This window comes from Acartia tonsa, chromosome 1, assembly GCF_053477335.1.
Source record: "Acartia tonsa isolate MP-2025a chromosome 1, ASM5347733v1, whole genome shotgun sequence".
Lineage (NCBI taxonomy): Eukaryota > Metazoa > Arthropoda > Copepoda > Calanoida > Acartiidae > Acartia > Acartia tonsa.
The window spans coordinates 26,091,485-26,113,334 of NC_137260.1; the positions used below are offsets into that span (position 1 = coordinate 26,091,485).

The window sequence follows — 21,850 nt, forward strand, 5'->3', positions numbered from 1 at the left end:
AATTGGTCATAGAAATTATAATAAAATAAATAATAGAGAGAAGACACGCATACAAAGTATGTTAAAGAGTAGTGTTCACAATATTGCAGACACTTATAATTATAGAGCAGCTTTAGTGCTTACAAAATATGTTCATTTTTACAAGATTAGAGTATAATACACTTGTCTATAATTGCTAAAGCAGTAAAGCTTTCTCAAAATCACAAAATGTGGCCAGAAAAGATTGACATTAGGACGTCCACATAAAACTGTAAAGAAATCTCAAGAAGTGTTTAATATGAAGATTTATGTAGAATGTTTTAAACAGTATGGTTTAGAAACTAATTGATATATGCTGGATTAGAACCAGTTCTAAGCCATACTGAAAAATCGTTTATTGTATCGCATAGTCAATTTTTCACGAATTAGTTAAATATTTATTGATGGTATTATTGGGTATTTAAATGCTATTTTATTTGATCTACCTTAGACAGACAATAGAAAATAAAAATTTATACATTAGAAGATATTTTGATCATGTTTTGTGTTAGAACGTTTTGACACCGAATAAGTTGAATCTCGTGCTCCCCAGCTTAATTTGATGAGTAGTTATCACCTCATTAAACTCTTTTTGCTCATGTCTGTCTCTTCAGTTTCAACAATTGATGCAAAAAAAGTATTTCAAAAGGACACAATCATTTTTAAAAATTTGTTAATATCATTAAGTAGGCTCTGAAAAATTAATTAAATTTATCTAGAACGCATTGACGGCCATGGGGGGGGGGTTAAAGGGGTGATTATCCCCCCAAATCTTTTTTTAATATTTACCCCCAAACTAAAAAAAAGCTTGGACGTCCTTGCCTACATGAAATTGAGATTATCACTCCCCCCCATTTTTTTTACCCAACAAATGGAAAAGCTTGGACGTCCTTGCAAGAATGCCTTGTAAAACTTATAAATTTATCTTCATTTAGCCGAATGAAAATGTTATGCAAAAATGTTTCATAGGATATTTTTTATTTATTTTTATACTATAAAAAAATTTTCATGATTATTTCCAAAATTCTGAATATTTAAAATAAATAATAAAAAGAAGAATATCCTTTCAAATTACATTTTTTTGGGAATGTTACATTATCTGTAAGATCTTCCTACATTGTTTTTTACTAGTTTGCGTTTCTTTATAAGTTATCATACTACAATTTATTACATTTGTATTTGAATTAAATGATATTTATTTCAAATGAAAGTAAAAGGTTATTTAAACTTTAAATATCTTTTGACAAATAATCAATTCAAATTTGGCTTTCCTATTCCACAAATCCTTCTCATTTTATATAACCAAAATTTTTAACTTTATAATTTTAGCTTAATTATAGGATTTAGTTTCTAACACTGGTGTTATTTTTTTGCTTAATCCTTATATAAAGTATAAAAATCTGTGTCTATCTGTCTGTACGTAAGGATATCTGTAACCACTGAACCAATATAGTTCTCCTTTATAGTGTAGTTTTCTACGGTAAAATCAAACTATTTCATTCTCTGCAGATTAAAAATTTTAGCATGGAAGAAAAAGATAAAGGTATAATTAAATTCAGTTTAAATTAATAAATACTTTAAATAAATAGAAAATAAGAGGGGAGTATTTTTTTCCCTATGTTTAACCCCTGTGGGGCCCTAAAACTGCAGGCTACCAGGTACCCAATATTGCCTAACCTAACCTAAAGTAATAAACGAAAAACAAACCACCCCTTCCCTATTAATTCAAATTTATTTTTATTAAAAGGGGCTATCACTGCTCAACAAGGTTCTTTGTGTGAAGGCGCCAACGGAGCTTTTGAGGAATTACATGGTCCAATCTTTAAACTTATATAGATATAACTTTATGCGTGAGTTGTATATGGTTTATATATTGTTGAGATGATATGCTAAGCTGTGAATAGGAATTATCCTATCTCTCTCAAACTCTGACAATACAAAGAGGAGGGATGAATTCAAATTCAATAGAATAGGCACATTTAAATCAAGTGATAATTAGGTTAGACAACCTTAACTTAAAAATAAGCTTTTTATTAAGTTTTGTATATTGAAAGATTAGAACTATTTAATTTCATTTCAAATTAATTGAAATGATGTTTTGTAATAATTGTATTTCATGACTTATGATAATATACTTTAAATATCGACCATCAAGCTTCACTATAAAGAAATTGACCCTTTTTATCATTCACAAAGAGTATGTTTTTAACCTTTTAATTTCCAAACTATGATAAACTAAAGTTATCAAACAATAATAATTAATAATGTCATCCTTGTTCCTTTTTAAATTTTTAAAAGTTATTATTAAAGGATGGATGGAAAATAAAGATATGATTACAAGGCAGGGACATGGGATAAGACAATGACCGAAAAATTTATGTACATCCCCAATGATGACACAAAAAATACCCCTTTTGTAGATTGCAATCAGTGGTTAAAACGTTAGGACACTCAACATAACGATCCAACCAATCAAAATTCAATAAAAGTCCCCAAAGTTGTTAAGCAAACGAATAAAAAAACCGTTATTATAAAACTTTAGGGACTAGTGTTATAAACAGCCCAATGTCCCCTCCCACACTGTTATAGTTTGATCCTGAAATGGAACTGGTAATATTCTCTGTTAACCAGAGATAATTATTTAAATTAGGAGCTACCATATCTATTTAGAAATCAGTGGCGATTTTAGAATTAAAAACAGAAATATATTTCTTGAAGGTTCTTTTATTAAAACAGAGATGTATAAACTTTATTAACTTATTTTAATTTACAGTCTTATGTTCCAAAGAGTGAGGCGACATTGGGCTGTTAATTACACCTAGCGATCAAATTTTTATTATTACATTTTCTTATTCATTGGCTTAACAACTTTGGGAACTAATATTAGATTTAATTGGTTTCTTTAATAAATTGAATGTCCATGTGTTTCAACCACTAATTATAATCTACAGAAGTGGTAATTTTGTAAATCATCAATTTATCGGCCATTGTCTTGACCATTTAGATCCCTACTAATGTCCACTCCCGTACTGCTAAAATACAAAACTCTAAGTTCATATGTACCTTAACAAAAAAAACCTGAAAAAAAATAAATTGATAAAATTAAATTCTATACTTCCAGTTAATTTAAAATTTTGTATTAAATAAAACTTAAAAGTAAAAGTTGCCCTGTTTAATGTTTATCTTTGTTTTAGTTAGTTAATTCAAAGAGCACAACTTCTTTTGTGTTTTTATTTTAGAATTTTAATGTGTGAATTTAAAAGGTGTCTTTTTTCTTAAACAAGGGAATAACAAGTATTCATAAGGAAGATCAAATAATAACCTTGTAAGCATAGCTCTCGGTAGCCGCAGCAATAAAATTTTTGGATAATATGCCGTTGCAGCCAAAAATAAAGCGGCTAAGTTCTGGAAATTCACTGAGAGTGACTGAGATTTATGGTCAGTTGAAGCTTCAGCTGTTAGTCAACTAACTATATCTGCAGCCCTGCAATCCTTTTTTCAACAGCCAATCTTTCCCTCCGCAACAACAACATCCGCAGCCATGACGGCTGCTAAGCCCTGCTTGGAATCTTCAGTTATTATTATTAGAGATAAACTATTGATAAGTAATAAACAAGGGCGGAAACGATAATTTTAAGCTTTGTTAATTTTATACTAATATTTTCAACTAATGAGTTAGCAACCCCCCCCCCCCCCTCCCTCTTTCCATCCCTAAAACTGAGAAATTATTATACACTGCTTTAATTTCCCCTCTAAAATCCTCCTCTAATTTCCCCCTGTTAAACTATCTTATTGCGCCTGACTGATGTTGAGCTAAACCTGAATAAACATTCACATCTCTATGAACATCTGACAGTAGAATACGGTGGACAGGAATATGGCATCTAAAAATGAACTGTTTTTCCTCTTCTTTGATTTAAGCTAATCAACCTTTAGATTTGATGCACGGGAAGGTGTTTGGAGTATTCAAAACAACTAGTTATGTTAAAGATGTTAAAAATATTATTCATTGCTACTGTGTCCAGCTATAAGAGTAAAAGAGAATTATTCGTCCTTTAACAAGCATGCATAGTTAAGATTATACTTCACAGAATCATTTTTGTAGTGTATATCCTTTAATTCTTTTTGAAACAAGCATGCATAGATAGAACTTCCAGGAAACACTCTAGAGATTGGACAGCAAAATCACTTTGACAATGTAATTTTTTAGCATTTTTGTACAATAATCTGTAATTGTTATTGACAAATCAAATAATACAATCATAAAGAAAATTTACCGATTTAATTGCAGAAAATTTGGATTCTAAAAGATTGTTTTTTAGATGTAATATCTCTTTTCTCAGTTGAAATGGCAGTGGGGGGAGGGGGTAAATAATTATAACTTCCCCTAACCTTCTTTCATATTGTACATATTTATCTGTCATAATCCCCCCCCCCCTCCCCATACGCATTTTCCACTGAATCATAAAATAAAGACATTTACATGTCTAGGTAAATATTTTCTTTTAACACCCACAAAATTAAGATTTGTTTTATTATGGATTAGTTTAGATTGTTTTATTATGCATTAATTTAGATACAATTTAAAAGCAAATTAGAATTTTAAAAGTAGTTTGTATGTGACTTAAGCTCTTTGTAAAGAAGAAGTTTATATGTACAATCATAGGCCATAATGGCATTCCTATAGAAAAGCTTTACTATTAGAAATTTTTAAAAGTTTATCCCCATAGCTTAAAATCAATTTGGAAATAAAAATTAGGGGAAATATTGATCACTTCTACTTATGCTTATTAGGATAAAACAAGCCTTTTTACGAATTTTGTATATTTTAGGCATTTTTCTCTGAAAAGCCTAAAAACTGTGCATGGTAATGAGTTGCGCCTGTTTTGGGCCAAGGCATTCCCCCTAATCTAACTATTAATGTTGTGTACCTGAAATAGTAGCAGTAGGAACCATTTTTAACGTCTTTTGATTTGACGCGGTGTTAAGCCGAGATTCGAACCTATCACCTCCCCGACAACGAGCAATGCGTTTCGTGTTGAGCACCGGTCGCGGGTTTAGTTTACATATATATATAGTTGAGCTTTAAAATTACCTAATAAGAGGCATAATATCAAATAATGCTTGAAGCAAAGGCTTGAATTTCTGGATCATGTTACTTGTCGATGCAGCGCTGCACTTACAAGTAACATGTTTAACTTTGCTGCACTTACAAGTAACATGTTAAAGGGAGATAAAAAAAGGAGATAGGCAGACAATGTTAGTTTTATTTTTTATCGAAAATAAGCTTTTTAGTAATTTCTAAAGAACTTCAAAACCCCAAACAACTTCCTTCGTCTTGAACCAAATTATACAAGGAAAACTCCTCCCACTCTTTTTCTCCTGAGAAATTTCCACCAATTTCTAAATTAAACCTTTGATTTAAAAAATCTCCATCCTCTAAAAAACATAACTCAGGGCAATTTCATGTACAACCCCCTCCCTCCCTTTTATTCCAACCAAATTAAACCAGAAAAACTCGTCCCACTTTTTTATTAGTATCTCTATAGGGAATGGAGGGGGGATATTGCTGCATCTACAAGTAACATGTATGAGTTTGCTGCATCTACAAGTAACATGTGATAAGTGCTGCATCGACAAGTAACATGATCCGAATTTCTTAACATGTGAAAAGATTAAAATATTTGTATTAAATAGATTAATCCTATTGAAACCATGACAAAGTGGAATTTTTCTTGGCTGAAATGTTATTTTTCAAAAGACCTTGTTTCATACGTAGAGGGACAAGTTAAGTAAAGGATATTCAGATATTTCATTAATCGTCAAAATTTTGGTTTAATTTCGCCACAAAAATATCTTATTTCCAGTGGGCCTTCTCGAATCCGATTAATTTCCACTGGATTTAAACCGGTTATAATCAGCACTGAAGAAAAATTGTAAAATAACAATTATCATTGGAAACATTTTTTAAAAGTCAACGAATTCCCTAGAACTTGTAAACTTTTTTTAAAGTTTTGATTATATGATAAAAGTGGTCTTTACTCATTTATGTTAAAGGTATACTTTTCTTTACATATGAAAATACCTATACAATATAATTTACCAAATATATATATAGATGCATCTTTATTATTATTTACTTATCCTTTAGTTTCTGGACTCTCGTGTAATGCGGCTAGTTTTCTTTGGACAACAATTATGTGACGCCCTTGTTATACTCTTTCTAATTTCTAATACACCCATATCAGGGTTGTCGAGCTGTGTCGCAGCTGTGTGAGGTGCATTTTAAAGTAATCAGCATTAATTTTTTAAAGGTCTTGATCGGCAGCCTAGCTGCAAGTCGCACTACAAGAAGTAAACTTCTAATCCAATTCAAATAAAACGACTATTTCATTAATTCTTGTACTACTTTGTGGCATTTAAACTAAACCTATACGAATAATATATCCGGCTTTTTATCCTTGAGATCTCGCAAATGGCTGAACTAATTGATTCACACTTTTTAGGAAAGTTTTAATGTGGTCGCGGGAAAGGTTTCATTATTTTTAAATAATTTACTTTCTTGCCTAAGCGTTATGAATTCTGAGCTACTGCCTTATGTATATTCACCTGTTCTTTGGTGCACAGCAAAATTCTCCAAAATAACTTTTCTAAAAATATTTCATTTACATTTCATAATATTTTATTATGTACATTATCTCATTTATTATTTGGTATGCATTTTTAAAATTAAAGTATTAAAATTATTGGAACTGGTTAAGATATAATTTACAGATTAAAACTTAAATGCGCAATTTTGTTGGTTATTATTTTCAAGGGAACCTAGAATATGTCACTTTGTAGATTGATATCTATATTTTCTTGCCACCTTTTTGCTAAATAAATTGAAATTGATGGGCATAATTTAAATGATTCTATGATCAACAAGCAAACTCACAAATACACAGGGATAATGGAATAAGTTTGTTAGAAAATTTATGTTTTTAAAGAAATATTTGTTTCTTTAATCTGAGGTCTCTAGGTAAGCACGGAAATATAGTAGATATCTTGTATTTTAAACATGAAAGAATTGTCTGATTGTTATGAGACTTGCATATTTTGCACGGTTTCTGACAAAATATGTATCATATCTAAACAAAAAACTTTATCCCAGAAAGAATTCTCTCTGTAATAAATAGTTATAAATTTTTTTGTAAATTATGTTTACCTAGGTTTCTTCCCGTTTTTCATCCTATTAAGTAAAACAAATTCCAGAGCACGGTCCAGATTTTCAATAAAAGTTGAATTCAATTAAAAATTATATTTAATCAAAATATACTTACTTATCCTTAAATGTCATAAACACCTGACTAATAAAACACACTCCTTTAAGGTGATGAAAATAAAGAAATAATGATTTTAATATGTTGTATGAAAACACATCCATCCATCAAGGTTAATAATACAATTATTATACTAATTGTTATGCAGTACAAACAAATTAGATTATATTCAGGGACAGGCAATGCAATGGTTTATCTCAGAGAAAAGATATTTATCCACTTGTATTATAGACAGGTTTCCGCGGATATTACATTACAAATTTTAAGAATAAAACCAGTTTTGTTGGCCCCGGGAAGCCGGAAGTCCGGGCTAAAAAAAACTGGTATTGATTATATGATTTTTATTTTAATATTCTTAAACTTAAATTCTAACACGATGCTATACATGAATTTTTAGTTTGGCTGAGAACAGGTTTTAAAGCCAGCGGTCATCAATCGATTTTAAAGCCATAATAAAGATCTATGTAAACTAACTTTAAGCCAACTTTAGCATGCAAAAAATTTTAAAAATATTTAACACTGAAGGCCCCATTTAATACATCTCTGGTTTATGGAATGCCTCATAATCGTAGATAACACATTAGTAAAAGTATGTATATTAATGAAGTAATTTATAATATCTGTAAATGATTTGTAATTTATTTATCATAACTAAACCGATTTGAAAATAAATCTTATCTTATCTGCAAAAAAATATTTAATAATAAAATATTACAAGTATGTTGTAATTAGTCAACAATTATATTAAAAAGAAACTTTTTGAATGGCGTAAAGTTGAGGTAAAATAGTTTTCCTTCAGATGTTACATTCCTTGTCCCTTATTTTATCCCAATATATATATATCACCAATAAATAATCTATTATGGATATTACCCTGTACTAAATTTTTTTCTAAATCTTTTTAAATAGCCAAGCCATGTTCATTTTTTCAATGTAAAACCCTTTTTAACATTGATATCACATACTATTACCTACACAAAAAGATTAAAATAATTTTATATTTCTAAGCGAAAAATTTTGGCATCTTTAATGTTTTTAGTTCTTGCAAGGATTGTTAACGAAAAAGTGTAAAAAAACATGTTAATAAAGAAAGAATAAGTTTACCCTGGAACCATCTGCCCAATTTTGGAAATTTTATAGCCTAGTGAGAGTAACCCAGCAGGAGCAAAAACTTTTTCAAAAAGTCTCACCAACAGCCAAGCCGTCGTTGTTTCAACATTTGAACTCTTAATTTACTTTTGTAAAGAAAGTATTAAAAACCAAATTAATATTTAGTCATTAAATAATAAGGAAAGACAAACGGACAGAAGGACAGGCAGACAAGAACACTTACAGAGTTGCTTAGCTACTTAAAAAGGCTTTAGGATAATTATTAAACTTTATTTCTCAGAGTTTAATTAAGTATACCTTGTAATTTTGTTCTCTGGGACATTTCCTTTGGCATGGATTATAGGCACATGCTTCATACAAATATACTAAATATTCACTCCATGACGTCCATGCAATACTTACAGCGAGATTATTTTAGCAATATATAACATGGATGTATAAATGTGAATATAAAAGACTTTTCATCACAGATGTGGCAAATTAAAACTAAATTAAAGACAAATATCCAATACATTTAGACTACTTTAATTTTAAAGAAACTTTTTTTGCAAGTGGGTGATTTGATTAATTCATGTCAAATTATAATATTTATTATATCTATTTGTGGTTTTCAGTTAAAAATAACAAATATTAATTCTCTGTATAATTAATGGAATGACTATTTGGTTTCTAAATGTCAATTGTCTAAACGCTACATAAAGTATAATAATTGGTTTACTACATTGTAAGAACACTGCCAAGTTTAGTAGTTCCTGTGTGTCCCACTAAATTAAGTAATATTTCCACACAATAATTGAATAGAATCGAAACAAGGTAATTTCTTCGATGACATATTTTAAACAACTAGCGGCTACGCCCCCTAGAGGCCTAGGGAAAACGTCATTTTCTTCTAGAAGCGAGATCCTTCGCTACACACAAACACAGAGAAATCCTATTACTTAGTTATACAGAAATAAAAACTCAAAAAGATTCTACTTTTATTTTTCTATGGCCAAGTAATATCTAATACTCTTACCCAATACCTTTTTTTACTCCCTCATAAGGATCTATGTTAAGCCTTTTGGAATCTAAAGTATTTTACATTTTTAAATTCAATGTTCTTTTTTTGTATGAATAAGTTTAATATCTGGTGCAGGTGAACATTTTTATGTGTATAGAAGCTACTCTATAATTTTAAATTTCCGTCTTAATACGTGATTTTCTCAGTTGCTATCAAAGATATCTGATTATTTTCTGGCCACTTTTACCTGTTAGTCTGCCTGTCTGCTAATGCTACAGTGAATACATCTGATTGATGTAAGTGCAATATAATTTTCTTTGAAATATATGAAATTTCTTTGGAAATTCCAAGACTAATGAGCATTTACTCTATAACTTACTTTGTCTTGCCGTTTTCTTTATATTTGAATAAATTGCTTCATATTTATACTGTGCTCCCTTTGAATGTTATCATCCTTGGATGTAAGTATGTAATGTGGGTTTTATATCAATGGATTAAAAATTTTCTGGATTGTGAACCCAGTATATTAAATTTTTATCGGTGATAAGATTAGAATGGTCTATATTTTATCACTTGCTGCTTTGCCCCTAGGGTTTAGGGGATTAAGAAAATAATCATTGTTAAAAAAGAATGGGGGAGTGAGCTACCCTCCTTAAACAGCGTGATTCGTTTAGAAAATAGTTATACTACCCTTTGCCTTTCCTAAAAACCTGAAAAATTTACACTTTTTTGCAATTATTTCTTTCTTTTTTAAAGCATAAAATCCATATAAATAAAATATGAAATTATCCATTTTTTATCCTAATTAACCCCTTACTTAAGTTATTTACCCCCCAACGGGCACTAATTTTTCGCACTTTTGCTTCCGCACACTCGTCTTCTTTTATTAGAAACTGAGCGTAAGAGATAATTATTATAAAAAAAACATTTATGGATAATTATTTTAAAAACATCTTAAATCATCTTTTTAAAATAAAATATTATATTAAATTAAGTTTAACAAATTGGAACCCGCAAGGTTAGGGCGAGAATTTTAGTGACTCGCAAATAAAAAATTATCCAACCTTTTCATCTTATTAAGATCACTTTCATAATTAAAATTAACTGAGAAAAAAAATCTACTTCATCTGATAATGTACATTATCAAAACAGTTGTTAGCTTATTTGATTATGATGCGCTAAATATGGACATAATTGTCCTTTTTATGTTATCAATAAATATCCCTTTAAAGTAACTGCCCAATTAAAAAACTGATATTATTTACAACCTGGTAGAGATATATGTTTACATTATTTTCTTTTACCAGAAGGAAGTAACAGCTAGGTGCTAATTCATTCTATTTTACATTTGGCGACATTTGAGATAGTGGTCTGTTTATACTTTATCATTCATAGGGGATCAGAAAATAGTCTAAAACCATCACCAAGACATTACTAAAACTAAAGCTAAACGGAAAATTACAACCAATTCGGACCAGCATTTTCCAAAATCTTTGGCTTCAGAAAAATATCCTTACTTCTTTATCATTAACAAGTTTTCTTTCTATCTAAATATGATGTTACGTAAGAATTAAATCAGGGTTCGGAAGCCGCGCCTCAGCCGCGCAAAAGCCTCAGTTTTAAACATGCTTGTGAGCAGAAAAAGAAATTTTTGAAAGAAGTATTGTCTACTAAAGAGACAGTTTTATACATCCAGCTAAATTTTATAGTGATAAAATGACGATTTCACTGAGGCTTACACGCGGCTTACGCGCGGCTTTCGATCCCTGAATTAAATAGTTTACTTTGAATAACTTTGGGTTTTACTAATGATATTGCTATTATGAATACTGATTTTGCTTTAATAAGCCTTGCAAAAATTTATTTGAATTAATTAACTTGTTTTACTTGTTTTATTATTTTATCTCTTAATTAGTTTGAATTATTGATTTTACTACTTACTTATTACTTAGTTTTCTTGTCAAAAGAAGAAATATTAAATTAAACCATTGTAACATTCCCAAAAATTTCAACATGTTTAAAAATATACTAACATTTTGAAAATGACAAAAGCTTTGTTACACTTTCAAGACTTTTGATAACTACATTTCTTATCTTTATTCCCTTTTTATTAAGGAAAAAATTTTATTGTCCTTGACTTAAAAATGTGTAAAAAAAAATAAAAAATTAGTATCATCTGATTATTTGCTGCGAGGGAAAAAAGTGGCCGTTATTTGCTAAGCAAACAGAACACAGTCGCATTCAACTTCTCATCTTACAAGTGTATTTAACGATCTAAACTTATAATTCAAATATTTTTTTCATTTGTGTCTTTAACTTGCCTTTGCCATTTTAATATTGTGTCTTTAACTTGCCTTTGCCATTTTAATATAAGCTTTTTATAGTGCCTCATACTTACCTCATACTGGCCTGCCATTGGTCAAATAAAATGTATTCTGGCCAGCAATTGGTAATTTAGTCTGTTCATGTATTGTACCATTGTCCATTTGAATTGTATGACGTAATTTTTTTATAGTCACTATAAACAGCTTCATAAAGCTCAAAATATTTGATGATTTCCCATTAAGATCCTAGCGAGTGTAAAAGACCCTCTCCCAAAATATCCTACGGGGCCTTTTTCTGCAGTGGTACACTGTACCCTAATAACCAAGCCTAAACTAACCTAGCCTATGGTAACAATTTACACTGGGAAAAAACATTACCATCCCCTTATTTTTTATATATTTAAAAGTGATAAAAAGTAGATGTCCCGTGCTTTACTAGGCACTTTCAGGGAAACCACCGCATCTCTTGATTCTAAAATTTGGCAGGCTAAATTGCTAAATATTTATTGAAGTTATCCTAAATGTTTAATTATGAAATTGAAAAGATTCCCCACCTGAGCGTCATCTTTCTCTTTCTAAAAGTGGCGCTCTAATGTTTATACAACACCAATACAGGGACACTAAGATTTTAATCAATTTAAATTATATTTATTTAATATTTGTGTCAAATATTAGTGGGATCTTGAGGTTTGTTCATCTTCAATAACTTTAATATATGTCTTGAAATTGAAGGAATACTAGCAGATTATTAAAAGAAAGAAATGAAGTAGCGGGTTTTGTCGTATTTTCACAGTAGCACATCTCCTATTTCTAGCCCCTGCGGGATGCTCTAACCTTGCGGGATCAATTTCTTAACCATGGGGGCAATCATTAAAATAACCCAACCTTAAGTTACCTATCAAAGGCTACCTTGAAAATACGACGAAACCCGGTACTTCGTTTTCTTTCTATGATCCGAAAAATTTTGTCTATAACAAAAAGTGAGATATAAAACCCTGATTTAAAAAGGAAAAGCGTAAGTTAAAGGGATCTTAATATTTAATTTTTACAAAAAGTTGCAGGGAATATATTCATCCCTAAAATATAATTACGAGATCGTGTAAACATTGAATAAAGGGCCGCTTTGTATAGCTTTATATAGATTTTAAATGTTGAAAATTTTCACAGAAGAAAGTTGAAATGTTTACAAAATTACACTAACATACTTTATTCAATAGTATAGACAATTATTCGAAGAAAAAAAATATAAGAAAAGTTAAAAAATATCAAACTTCATATGTAATTCCATGTCTAACCTATTCCGTTCAATTTTGAATTTGGTTTTATTAATATATTGATAGCAAAATGAAAAGAATATATGAAGGATAAGTCATATTTTGCTGGCCCCGATGCCCATAGGCTCAAGTTCCGGCCCTACAAAGTATGAGATTAAATTTATGACTTTCATATACTTTTCCGTAGAAATTTTATTTAAAACACACAATGCGCAGCAGCAAAATTATCGCCATATTTTTTTTTATTGAAAAAAAAACATAAATTATACATTCTAAAGTATTTTAATTGAAAATCAAAACTAGGACTAGCTTACATGTGTAAATTTTACAATTAATCGATATAATCGCCGCTGGAATAAATGACGGCCTCGATACGGCATCTGAACCTGCTGCAAACTCTTAGGGAGGCCTTGGTGGTATGCCACAGACAAAAAAAAGTCACAGGAACTAATGTAAGGAAGGTTAGAGGCCACAAATACATATTAAGACGCCAATAACAGTTCTTGCAAATTCTTGTACAATGCAGGTGTTTTCAGCCCGCTAAGAACTTGTTTTATCCAGTAATAAAAACGTATTGGATTTGCAGCAAGGCAGGAAAACATTTTTGTATCATACCTAACTTTTTACACTTTATATAAATAATCTAATGGGGAAAATGCTATCTTTATTAAGAAATTGACAAATATTCAACCTCCCAACTTATTTAGCTTTAAAATTTGTTCTTTTCTCATGAAACCTTGATTTGTTGAAAAAAGTTATAAAAACAAACAAATGTGAGCTTTAGCTGCAGTTTAGTATAACAGTACACAAGGGAACAGGATGATAACAAGCAAAATAAGCGTAGCTTTCCACTAAATAATGTCTTAACCGTTATTCCTAGCTTGGTGCTATATCAGTGAAGGAATGATGGGTGAAAGATAAGTTAGGTAAGAAATAACTAAAAAGATACATGCTCAAATTCTTTGCTTGTCAATAAGTATTTTTGGAAAAGCTGTCAAATCAGGACGCGAATCATGGAAAGAAAACTAAGTAGCGGGTTTCGTCGTATTTTCACAGTAGCTTTTCAACTATTTCTAGCACCTGCGAGGAGCTCTAACCCTGCGGGGCATATTTCCTTGCCCTGCTGGGCCAATTTCCTAACATTCACCTAACCTATCAAAAGCTAATGTGAAAATACGACGAAACCATCTACTTTGTTTTCTTTCCATGATCCCAGGACGCATATAATGGTAAACTGACACAGAAGAACAGACAAACAAGTGAGTTGTAGAGTGGCTAAGCTTCTAGAGAGTAATTTGTATGACTTAAAACTGCAGTCACTAAAGACAATATATTCTTACAAAATAAACATCAAATATTCTACATAGTATTGCTTTTAGAATTTGAATTTTATACTTTAACAAAAATGATTGTTTATTAGAACATCTTTCATATTTAACAAGCATACTATATAAATAAGTAAGTCGGTCCCACATATACAAAGAATATAAAAGAAATGAATATAATTAGAAAAGGATATGTAAAAAACTTGATTTATGTGTCTCTCCACTGAGATCTCTTAAAAGGTTGAATTAATTGTACTACTAATGAGAGCTTTGTGAAGGACGTTTTTACCAGGTTTAGGTTATTTTTCGGAGGGATAGGTTAATCAATAAGAGATATTGCAAAAAAAAAATGCTTTTAATCCCCATCGTGAAAATACATTTTTTCCAAATGCCAAAAAAATGTAGTTGGACCCTCCCTGCCTCTTCTTTCCGTCCCCTTCTACCAAGGCAAGGTCATTGGTAAATAATTTCTAATAAATTTTTAAACAATAAAGATCAAATATGTATCTATTAAGAATTAAATAAAAATGTACTGATTAAGTTCAATAAAATTGAAGCAAGACTAAATTGAAATTTTTTAACAAGTCCATTAACCCTCACAAAAACAAGAATGACAATATTTCGAAGCTAAAATAATTATTTATCGCATCGTATTATAGACAACTTTCTGTTGATATTAAAATGAAAATTATAAGGCCCCGCGGGGCCCCACAAAATATGTATTAATCATATGATTTTTATTTTATTTTGTCTGTAATACGATGCCATACATGATTTTTTTTAAGTAAGGCAGAGAACACCAACGGATTTTAATCCATACTTGAAAACAATTTTAATAATGATATAAACAAAAATCTTTATTTATGAGAACCCCCCCCCCCCCTAAAAGATTACAACTACAGAACAAATCTTTATGCACACATCTAATTGTGGAATGAATTAGTTATTTTGCTTACACACTGATCCTAATTGTAGAATAACTTCGAATTTTAAAAAATCAATCATTCTTTTTAAATGTTTTAGAAGATTATAAAAATTTCTCAATATTTTGTTGGAATATTGAGCAATCATTTTGTGGCTGGGATTGGTAATTTTACTAAAGGAATAAAAATTACGAGTTTAATTTTACAATATGTTTTAAATGTAAAGATTAGTATAGAACAAGGATGACAACATCCAGAAGTAGCGAAGCACAAAAATTGTGGATGGGAATACGTAGAAGTAGATTTAAAGTTTATTTATTAAAATCAATAATAGATTTATTGGAGAAAATAAACATGAAACCTTGTTTTATTTTGTATGATGAAGATGGTTAAAGTAAATTACATACTAGATGCACATAACAATGGGAAAAAATATTTTGAAACTGTTAATGCAAAAAAGTTTTAAAATTGGACCAAAAATGTCAAAGATATGGGAAAATATATCACCATATAAAAATAGCCAAAAACCTGCCGCAATTGTTTCTTTTCTTAAACGCCAGAAATTTAATTTTAATATCTTTAACTGAAAAATTTATGAAAATTGGACTATAAACACCAAAGATATGGGTAAAAATGTGAAAAATATAAAAATAGCCAAAAACCTGCAAAAAGGCAGTCTGACCGTCATTGTTGTTTTCTTCAAATGACGGGAAATTTATTTTGATAACTTTAACTGAAAAAATTTTGAAAATCGGACCATAAACACCAAAGATATGAGGAAATTTTGGAAAATATAAAAAATAGCCTAAAACCTGCAAAAAAGCAGTCTGACTGTCATTGTTATTTTCTTCAAACGACAGGAAATTTAATTTTGATATCTTTAACTGAAAAAATTTCGAAAATCGGACCATAAACACCAAAGATATGGGGGGAAATGTGAAAAATATAAAAATAGCCAAAAACCTGCAAAAAGGCAGTCTGACCGTCATTGTTGTTTTCTTCATATGACGGGAAATTTAATTTTGATATCTTCAACTGAAAAAATTTCGAAAATCGGACCATAAACACCAAAGATATGAGGAAAATTTGAAAAATATAAAAAATAGCCTAAAACCTGCTAAAAAGCAGTCTGACCACCATTGATGTTTTATAGTTAATTGTGCTCCTTAATGATGGGAATGTTGTCAAAAAATTTCAGCTCTCTATCTTTTAATTACGGACGGACAGACGGACGGACGGACAGACGGACAGACGGACGGACAGACGGACAGACGGACAGACGGACGGACATTGTGAATTATAGAGTAGCTTCGCTACTAATAACACAAAAATGTTAAAGCGACAAATGTTTTATTTCTAAAAATACCTCAAAGATTTATTTACAGAAAACAAATAAAAATAATACTTTTGTTCCAAGTGTTGCGACGGACACACTCCAATATAGAATATATCTACTATAAATATTTGATTATACTCTCTATGTCCAATGTAATGCACTTATACATATTTTCTAACTTTGAGGCAATAACCCTTGGAGTAGAGAGGTAGTAGTATTATGGAGGGTTTTCATGTTATTTCAGCTGGCGCCTATTCATGAGTATTCATCAAATTCCCTTCACGTTTATGTTCAACTAGCGGCTACGCCCCTAAAGGCCTTTAAATAGTAAAGGAGTCGATCTTAACAAAATTTAAATTTTAGTTTTAAAATAAAGGTAAAATGGGGGGGGGGGGGTGGTGTAACTTTCTTCTTGGGATGATTTCCCTTTGGAGGGTGGTGGTATCCATCCCAAAAATAGTTCTAAACCTTCCTAGGACCTATTAAAAGCTACAGTGTAAAGGAGAATCATATCGGTTTAATATTTCAAGAATAACATTTTAGTATTACTACGGCAACCATACATACATTTAGCTATTCGTCTAAATAATGTTATTTTGTAATGTACTCAAACTCTAAAGACAAAACATTATTAGATAACAAATATCATTTTGATGACGCTGAAAAAAATTGTTCAAAATGCATAGCTAATGCGCTGGTCAAATGCATTAAAACTACACATTTTAGCGCATACTTTTGAGGAAAAGGCTTTTACCAGGGGAAGAAGTAAATGTAAATATATTATAAGTTGTAACAGAATTTAATTGACATTGGAAATTTTTAATGCAGGACATTTATGATAGATTTACTGTGCTATATTTTAATGTGACCCCAATAAATCGAAACAAAGATTGATTTTTTTAAAAGCAAATTCGTTTTTAAAAGCGAAGCTTTTTCTATAATATATAACGGTCTGTCAATATATTTGTCGTTATGTAACGGTTAGCTCTCATTGTTAATTCAAGCATGTTAGAATTGCTCCATTGATTTCAAACATTGCATGATAATTCCCGAAATAGTTAGATAAGATTTAAAAAGAAACTGTATACTCTTCACCAGAAAGTTCGTACGTCCTTCTAAACATTCAGATTTTAACTTTCTTGACAACAAGGTACACAATTATTAGCGAAGCGTCTCAATAATCAAGTCCTAAAAATGTAAGTATGTTCTTTAAACAGAATCCTTTTAAAACCAATCTTTCAACACATTTATTTATAATTTTGACTAAATAATTGATATTGTGTTTAATAATTTATGACACTCTACAAGTGTTTATTATATTCGTTGGTCATACCGTATAATTATAATGATTCTCTATTATGGATGTTGTCATCCTTGTTAATGCCAAAATTGTTGTTGTTTATGTTCCAGTACTGAAATTCCAACAAAGGTATAGGATGAAAATATAGAGTTATGAACTAAAATACTGAGCTGGATCTTTAAATCATGTTAGTGGTGAGCCAGGTCGGGTTGAGCTAACTTTCCCCCAATGAGAGCACAGCATTTTATGAAATGCCGCGCTGTGATTGGCTGAAATTCGGTTCACCCCGATCTGGCTCACCACTAAAATGATTTAAAGATCCAGCTCTGTTCAAAAAAATTTTATTTTAGAAACCACTGTATAATTACCCCTTGATCCCTGAACCTGCTCTGGCCTATGTCATGCATTTCTCATAACACATTACATCTTGACGGAATCTATTTCAGGCATAATTCAAATTTATTTACAATCCATTAACATCAAACATAAGGAGATATGCAGATAGATAGATAGATAGATAGATAGATAGATAGATAGATAGATAGATAGATAGATAGATAGATAGATAGATAGATAGATAGATAGATAGATAGATAGATAGATAGATAGATAGATAGATAGATAGATAGATAGATAGATAGATAGATAGATAGATAGATAGATAGATAGATAGATAGATAGATAGATAGATAGATAGATAGATAGATAGATAGATAGATAGATAGATAGATAGATAGATAGATAGATAGATAGATAGATAGATAGATAGATAGATAGATAGATAGATAGATAGATAGATAGATAGATAGATAGATAGATAGGTAGATAGATAGATAGATAGATAGATAGATAGATAGATAGATAGATAGATAGATAGATAGATAGATAGATAGATAGATAGATAGATAGATAGATAGATAGATAGATAGATAGATAGATAGATAGATAGATAGATAGATAGATAGATAGATAGATAGATAGATAGATAGATAGATAGATAGATAGATAGATAGATAGATAGATAGATAGATAGATAGATAGATAGATAGATGGACAAATGTAAGGACAAAGAAACAAAGAATCGCGCGGATTTTTTGGGTAGGCAAAATGAGACCAAATAAAAAAATATAGGAAGAAATTGGAAAAAAGACAAAAAAGAAATGTTTCATACAAAATCAAGAAGCACAGTCAAACCAAAACACCAAGTGAATTATGGAGTAGATGCGTTTTGGTCAGAAATATCAATCTTAAATAGCAGAAGAGAAGCACAGAGTTCTTATAAAAGGACCAACATACAAAGTGAGATACAGTGTAGTGGTCAGCATATTCTCACATAAAAGATATTATCATGCAGAAATCTGTCAGATAACGTTTCTTACAGAGAGACGGGCGGACATTTCTCATTTTAGAGTAGTTTTGACTATAGTATCTTCGATTGTTTTCAAAATACTTATTCCATTCACTAAACTCGTCGGAGGATAAAATTTAAATTCATTTCCTCGTCAATTTATATTTTATTGAAATGGGGGATGGGGGGGGGGGATTGATAGTTAAGTTTATTGAGGGGGTTTAGATAATGGATAATTTGTGAAGAGGGGTGGGGGGAGGGGGGATTTGAAAGGGTGCTGTCAATTTGTTGAGTAGTCAAATATGGAAATGCTAAAATTGAAAGGCAATACAAAACAGCGGATTTTTTCTATAAATTCAGGATAAGATTAGTAAGATATGGCAAAATCTAAATATTTAATGTAAAAACTAAAAAGGTAGCAAAATATTTTTATAGTATTGGGTTATTTATATCTGTTAATTAAAATAAATTGTATAGTTTTCTTACATAAGAAAACCATAAAAAATAACATTTCAATCATAGGTATATTCGTGACTTCTATACAAGTTGATTTTTTCCTAACATTCTTCAAATTTAGATTTTTAATTTTTTGATTTAATATTGAAAATGGAAGAGAAAATATTGCAAAATTTTTGTTACATCGACTGCACATATTAAGTTGCTATAAAGTTCTTTGGCTTTAAATCTAATGCAGAGAAATTGAAGGAGTGGGGGGGGAGGGGATATTTAATATTTATAACGGGAGCAAGGAGGTGTGTAATTGTAGTGGGAGGAGTTTTGACTCGAGAAGGGAGAAGTGGGAGTGGGGGGAGGGGAGTATAGTATGACCGGAACAGCTTGTAGAGCATATGGGATCTTCATACATTCAATTTATAGATATTTATAGCAAAAGTATTTCAGTTTTTTTTAGAAAGATATGAATTTAAAGAAATTAAGTATTAATGAAAGTTATCACAAATAAAAAGTAATGCAGAAAATAAATTTTGGACCATCCTAAAAAAACAAGCTTTGTTTTTAAAAAAAGCTTAACCTGCTTACTGTTAATAGATTCTATTGACCAAATATTTAAATGTTTAAAAATGTTCATCATATTTCAAACAATAATGTATGTATTACTTTCATATTAATTTTTCTATTTCAAGATATTTAACAAGATTTTACGTAAAGTTTTGTCTAGACTTCGAAATGGTATACAGATTTTATTATTAAAAATATTAATTGCTAATCTTTGTTTATGGATATCGCCAACCTAAAGCAAAATCTGTACGGAAACATTGCTGTACAAATGAGTAAATTTATGTATAGAGCCACCGGCCGCACGGTAGCTACCTGCTGAGTTGAGAAGCTATCTCTCACTCACTATACTCTGACATATTACACCTGGACTACAAAGCAAAGATGGACATCAAAAGGGAATAAATATTTCAAATCTAAAAACTGTTAAAATTTATGAACAAATACTAATTGCAACAGATTGAATTTAAAGTAAAGATTTTTTAAGTTGGACAAATTTAAATTTTAAAAATGGAATTATGAACAAGGACGAAAACATAACATAATGTAATAGATTTATACACGTATTAGTGTTTGATATAATAGAGTTGCTACGATTTTTTGTCGTAACTTAATGTGTTAATTTCCATAATCAAATGAAAGAAATTATTTAACACTAACTGTTGTACTTATTATCATCATTTCTATGATTTTTATGTAATAAATTCACTAAGAATATAATATCATTGAAAAATATTACTTTGTTATTTGATTTTGTAAGAACAGCTAAATATATAGGCAAAGCTATTAAAGTATTAATGTAGAATCCGGACTGACCCATTTATTGTCAATAAATTGTGGAAAATGTTGTCACCAACCTGATCTTATATTCAGGGATCCTCAATTGTTGATTATTTATTTAATTAATATTTATAAATAAATAAATTAAAATATTATAGTTTGGCAAACTTTGAAATCCGACTTCATTTATTGGAATGGATATGAAATATACGTTTTTAGTGAGCTTGGATCATCACTTTATAAATGTTCATGAAAATCTGGTGCAACGTCCAAGTAATCCTTATACTAAAGTAACAGGATGTTTGTCTGTCTGTCTGTGTGTCTGTCTGTGTGTACCGAAGGATCTCGCTAACCGCTGAACCGATCGGGTTCTCCTTAACAGGGTAGCTTCTCATAAGTCCCGGGAAGGTTTAAACCTATTTTGGGGGAGGGCACCACCACCCTCCCATGAGAAATGACAAAAAAATCAAAAAAAAATTAAATTTAGGGGAGACTTTAACGTCAAATAAGGTGGTATCGTACATAAAAAATTAACTTTAACAAACAACAACATTTAAAGTGCCACTAGAGGCCTCTAGGGGCGTAGCCGCTAGTAGAGTATATAGGATTATAAACAATTTTTAACTTTTAGTTTTTCAACATTTTATTGTTAAAAAAGTCGTAACTTCTCATATTTTATGTTTAAAATTCGCTTAAAATGCAAAGGAGAATCGTTAATGTAGCCCGCTCCGAGTTTCACTTTAGAGAGAAAATAAAAACCCGGTGTAAGATCCATG

General features: G+C 30.3%; 1 pseudogene; it reads left to right on the forward strand.

Moving 5' to 3' along the window:
- Positions 1-4,092: 4,092 nt before the first annotated feature.
- LOC145333017 (small nucleolar RNA U3) lies at positions 4,093-4,195 on the forward strand (annotated as a pseudogene).
- The last annotated feature ends 17,655 nt before the right edge of the window (positions 4,196-21,850 follow it).